This window comes from Helianthus annuus, chromosome 3, assembly GCF_002127325.2.
Source record: "Helianthus annuus cultivar XRQ/B chromosome 3, HanXRQr2.0-SUNRISE, whole genome shotgun sequence".
In the NCBI taxonomy this organism is placed as follows: Eukaryota; Viridiplantae; Streptophyta; class Magnoliopsida; order Asterales; family Asteraceae; genus Helianthus; species Helianthus annuus.
In genome coordinates, this window is record NC_035435.2 from 42,332,043 (window position 1) to 42,338,607 (window position 6,565).

The following is a 6,565-nucleotide window of genomic DNA, read 5'->3' on the forward strand; positions in this document are numbered from 1 at the left end:
ATCATGAAACAATGAAGACCAAGGGGTGATTGGTAATTAAATGAAAGATGAAATTGAAGAAACTGGGGGTGCCGTGATTTTGACAGAAGATACAAAACGGAACTTACGTTTTGTGCTGTAACTTACGGCTTAGAAAGGATTGCATGTTGACTTTGGAAATTATTAAAAGGTTAAAAACTTAATACATGGGGGCTGACATATGCATATGGTGGCACTGACATTGGTGAAGGAAATTCCATTCCACTAACAATAATAGTCAACAACAATATAAATCATACACACATTGACGGAAGTTTTGAGAAGAGAGACAAGTGGGCCGCAATTATCATATACGTGGACTGCTTTTTGGGCTTTAACTCAATATCATGCACACATGGGCTCAAAGACAGGAGACATCATCATTCGGTTTCATTATGATCATTCTCGATATTGGCGGCAACAGGAAGTCAGCGAATGGGATTTATTTTTGGGAATATTAAAGAGGTAAAAAGACAGTTGGATTCAAGAATTGTGAGGATTGGGCTGGACTTCTGGACGCATACATTAGAAGACGCAGCCATATGGAGGAGGATAGTGGGCCGATTTAGGGAGTCCACGTGAACAAGAGTTTTGGGCGATTTCTTATTGGCAGTTATACACACACATCTAGAGGATCACATCTTCGACGGCGGACAAGCGGTTTCAACTCCGAATCAAGCTTTCGATGATCAACCAATCGAGATGAGCGGCTAATTCTTTAGTGGTTTCCTTCGGATGAAGGGTTTTTGTAAGTTAAGTAATTTTATGTGTTTGGTGACAATCGTTTGACTCAGTGATCTAAGCATTCGATGCTTTTCACTTGTGATTTAGTTGATTAATTGTAATCGATTGCATTTGCTTAACCTTAGTCTTTGATCATTCAGTTCCCGAGAGTTCTAGTAATTGGGATATATTTGTTATGGGATTAGGGTTGGTAATTGTGATTGGTAACCACTAGATAACCTCCCGTTATGTATTGACCGGAGTACTTAGTCTTTGGTTATCACAATTAGTTGATTAGGTTAGTCCACTTATGTCTATGTAAGTGTTCGATTAAACACATAATTGAAGTTACTGCAAAACCTGAAATCTGGAGGAACCATTGTTCTCTCTATTGATTTAAACCTCACTTTTAGTTTGTAATTTTAGATAATCAATCAACTCACAACAAAGTTTTATTTTTTTTTATAGTAGTTAATTAATACTTTTCATTACAACACTTTCCACAATCCTCCTCTGGTTCGATATCCGACTTACCCTATCTACTGGTTTAGTTGGTTTTTGCATGTCCTTAACGACAGACATCAGTCTACAAAACATAACATCTGCTGATCATTCCACAGTATAAATTGCTAACATCTGCTGTGACTTAACAGTGATACACTTCAACAGAGGATTTCAAACATCTGTTTACACACGCCTCATGATGAACATCTGCTAATAAATACCGCTCCGGTTCAAGAAAAGGTCTGCCAAAGAGAACCTCTCCTATGTACTAACAGATGATGCAGTTCAACAGAGAATGTTTAAGAGCAGTGCTTTAATAGACCACGATTAACAGACGATAATATAATAACAATATGTGCTTTGGTTGAGCAGTGCTGTTACTGAGCAGTGGTTTTCCTTTGGTTGATCAGGCCTTAGGTACATAAGTGCTTCCTCTTTAGCAGCATTCATACACCAATGCAAGCATCTGAATAAACAATAAACAATCTATACAAATCAAAGACAAAATCAAAAGCTACAAACATATCAAACAAATTTCATAAAATCATTTTATAACCTTGATCACATTCAGAAGCTTGGCCAACGAACTTAGGACTTCAACACCAAATAACAAATCCAGCAAGATCTACCTGAAGAACATTTAGCATACAAACTCTCATCTGTCATGATAAAAAGAAAAATTCAAAAAATATCATAATCAAAAGCTACAAACATATCAAACAAATTTCATAAAATCATTTTATAACCTTGATCACATTCGGAAGCTAGGCCAACGAACTTAGGACTTCAACACCAAATAACAAATCCAGCAAGATCTACCTGAAGAACATTTAGCATACAAATTTCCAGTTCACGATAAGAAGAAAAAATCAAAAAATATCATAATCAAAAGCTACAAACATATCAATCAAATTTCATAGAATCATGATTTATTTTAAACACACACAGACATTACCTCTTCATCAATAAAGTTGAGATCCATTTTATAACCTTGATCACATTCGGAAGCTCGACCAACGAACTCAAGACTTCAACACCAAATAACAAATCCAACAAGATCTACCTGAAGAACATTTAGCATACAAACTTTCAGTTCATGATAAATGGAAAAAAATCAAAAAATATCTATTTTTAAACTACCATTGAAATCGATGATAAATGCAACGCCTCTCTCGTCTTCATCCTCTTCTCTATATCTACAGTTTTAGAAATAGAGAGTTGAGAGAGAGTAGACAGAGAGATTGAAATGGGTTTTTGAAATTATGATCGACTTTGAATTTGGGTTTAAATTTATATTTGAGGGAGAGAAGAATTGAAGCTCTGATGACATTAAATGCAAATTACATATCCCTATGAATTTTTAAATTTCAAATTACCCTCCCATTTCAATGAGCATCAGTCGTTTGAAATTTCAATGAACATCAGTGGTTTCATAATTGAATGTGGTCTAGACCTTTGAAATTAAAAGTCGGGGCAGTGGTTTGGATGGCAGATCTTTGAAATTATGATGTCACTATGCTTCCTCTATTGCTGCCACCTCATTGCAGATGACATAAGAAAAGCCTTGTTGGACATGCTCTCAAACTGACACATCAGCTTTTCTTATGTCACTTGGATTTCTCCTTTTATAGAAAGTATAGATAGATTATATGTAAAAAATTAAATCATAACATAACAAATTTTCAATTTATATATAGATAATTATTGTATGGATTTATACATCTGCCAAAGAGATATAAGAATTATAATTTTATTATAATATAACAATAGAGTAAGTTTAAAATGTGAATGCCTATATTTGGTAAAAAAAAAAAAACACATTCAAATTAAAAGTTATATATATACATTTGTTATTATATTTTGAATACAATATTTTAACAAAAACTTAGACGTTTAAATTCACACATATTTTCCTAAATAACTAATGTGTAACTTTGCCATTTATACATGTGTAAATTTATAGTATTTACACATATATGAAAATATTTATTAAGAGTGATTCTGAGAGGAAAAATCAATTATTTAAAGAATGAATTCTTTTTATAATATTTTATTCTAAATAATACGAGGGTTGTATTAAAAAATGAGTTTAATTGTTGTTTCTTTAATTATTATATATATCAATTATCATCCGGGGTACCAATGGCATTATAGCCTAGTGGTATCTTGATGGTGGGATAAGGCTTATGACCATTAGGTCATGGGTTCGATTCCCACAAAGGGGGGTTTTTTCCAGATTTATTGGGTTTCCTCCTGAATTGGTGTACAGGCATCATTGCCTAGTGGAGATGGATATGATCGGGTGGTTCTACTGGTGGTATGATGATACTCTAGTGATCCGTCAGTGATCCAAATTTGCCGTTCAAAAAAAAAAAAATTATCATCCGGGGTTTGCGCCACACAAGTTTTTTGGTTTTCAAGTGTGACCACATAAGTTCCTAAGTTTCTGAGGGTAGACAACCAAGAAAGAGAAGAGGGGTTCTTGCACAATGAATAAAGAGAGAGTGACCAGGAGAGACGAGGGGTTTCTGGCAATGTTCACGGCAGTCTCGCCGGCCATCTACTATGGTGTAACCAACAATAACGAAGATTCTTGAGTTGTAGGTGTAAATCGGAGGAGCTAAGCGGTGATGTTGGTGTTTAATTGAAGAAACCCTAAGCCACAACAACCCATCATCTCTAATCGGAGTTAACAGAAAGTGATCGACGAGATTAGGTGTTTTTGTGGCAAGTTCGTGTTCTTGATATTCAGCAACAGAGACGAAGGAGACAACCACGCTGACAACAGCGATGGTTATCTAGGGTTCCAAATGTTGGTCGATGGCGACGATAGTTCCCGCGAAGACCTAGACGCCGACTCCCGAGATGGCGATTGGAACTCCGGTAAGGTTTAAATATGATTTCGCCTATTTCATTTTGCAATCATTATAGGTAGAGTTGAAGCATCATGGGATTGCAAAGACATGTTTATGCTAAATAAGTTATCCGTTGTTTGGGATTCCATTTGCAATCACTTCAAATTGTTTTTATTTGTTTTGTAATCTTTATTTATTTTGTTGTATATTGTATGCTATCAATTCTTATTTTACTGTTGCTTAGGGCAAAGTGCAAACTAAGCACACATCACTCATGCCAAAATGGAGTTTTCATTTTGAAATTTTAATCTTTGATATTTTTATCTGAGTATACCAAAGTTTTGCTATCACGTATGATTTGGTGTTTTAACATGTAATCATACTTACTTTCAATTGCATCGTACCGTATTTCCCATTAAAACTGAGATTTTTTTGTTTCATTTTTATTAGGTTTAGTACTCTATTAGATAGTATTTTGGAAACCCATAATTGATTTATGACTTATTGTAGACATACTAAACAAAATGGATATCCATATTTACATTTGAGAAACGCTATATAACTATAGAATCTGACTTTTTAAATCAAGTAGACCTATTTTTAACTTCAAAATCTAAGAGTACATATAATGTTCAATGAAATTGAAAATCTGCAGAAGGTTTTAGACTTTAAATTCACAGGGCTTTAGCAACTTAGTATGTTAATAAACAGTAGTTGAGTCACTTACATTGGAATACTCTTTTTATTCTTACAATGATGGACATATGAAATTAGAACATAAGACTATATTAGTCCAGTCACAATAGTATATAGCTATAATGCAGGTACATCCACAGAAACTTAACATCTTTAAGTTAGTTTTGACAATTTAAATATCAATATTTTTATGCATTTTATGTAATTCTAAAAATATCAATTTTAAATATACATATTTACTTTTTAACAAATGACACTTTAGCATTATTAGAAGTTTAGAACACAAGCAAACCTAATCGTTAATGACACTAATTCTCTTTCTCTGAGGTAGGCAAGCCACTTACATGTCGTTAAGAGTACAGAAAACATAAGGTTCGTAGGTTCGGTCAAGTTTGTTGTGCATTATTTTTTTCATTAAGGTGTTAAATATATGTACCGATTTTCTGAATACGTGCTTTTGAGTTGCTTTCGTAGGTGTTGATTTTGTATAAAATCACTCAAATGTATAACCTTTATGTGAAATTTATGGTTCCACAAATGTACACATGGTTAATAGTGTTCTCTTGTGCGTTAATTTGGTTTTGTAACATTTTACTAATGTTTTATTCAAATATCACCATATAAGGTCTTAATTGAGCCAATATGGAGTTGGAATTTTGGTTAGATTTTCATTTGTGCTGAGTATCGTTTTGGTTCGTTACGACACCACCACGCCGCAAAACGGCGGGTTAAACACTAGTTATTATGGTTTTCTAACTATTTAGCACTCTGAAAATAACCCCCCTCCCATGTAACAATATTCCAAAAAGAAAACAGCGGTCACAATTTTGTCAATATTAATATATCAAAAAATTATTATATTATATTATATTATAATATAACAACTAGTCTTGAGCCCCTGTGTTATGATGCAGGAGTCATAAAATTGTGCTATCAGCGTTGAATAACGGGGGCATAAAACCATGCTAAGCAGCAATCGAACGACAACAAAAATGGGGAAAAGATGTAAAATAAAACACAAATTTCTAATAACAAATGACTCATGTGATGTAAAACGTAGACGAAGTCGATTTTATATCGACATGTATTGGATATTAGAAAGTCAGAGGCTAAAAAGATTAAAGGACCAGATGTGACCACCTAACATCATGCTACACAACAACCAAACAGAAACAAAGATGAGCAACCAAATGTGACCATAAAAAACTGTGCTAATTATCAATCGAACGACGACTAAATCCGAGAAAAAACATAAAATATAAACTAATAAAAAGCTAAACTCATTTAACTATTGTGACAAACAATAAAAAAAAACCAAAGTTTTGTTAAAAAGTAAAAAACCCATAAAGTTCGCTATTAAAAAACCACAAAAGACAAATGGTTACTGTTCCTTATCGTAACATAAAACAAAAACTAATAAAAAGCTAAACTCATTTAAATACTTTAACCATTGTGACAAATAATAAAAATCAAGTCTAGTTAACAAAATAAAAAATATAAACCCTTAAAGGTCACTATTAAAAAAATCACAAAAGACAATGGTTAGTATTAGTCATCATCTTATATATAAAGGGTAGTGAATAGTTCAAATGAGAAGAAACTTTTTGTAAGAAGAAAAAAAAAGAAATTTCAATCAATAAGAATATTTTATTTTACTTCATTTAATATAAGTATTTAATGTTACTATAAGGATAATATGGTAAACCTACAAAGATTATTAATTAGTAGTATTTATCTTTAATAGCTAACTACATTAAAATTTGTAACTT

General features: G+C 32.8%; 1 long non-coding RNA gene across 1 annotated transcript; it reads left to right on the plus strand.

Moving 5' to 3' along the window:
• Positions 1-3,605: 3,605 nt before the first annotated feature.
• Positions 3,606-5,407, plus strand: LOC110930320. Its single transcript, XR_002587749.2, has 2 exons — positions 3,606-4,128; positions 5,128-5,407. It is a non-coding gene; the product is annotated as an uncharacterized LOC110930320 (long non-coding RNA).
• Positions 5,408-6,565: the final 1,158 nt, after the last annotated feature.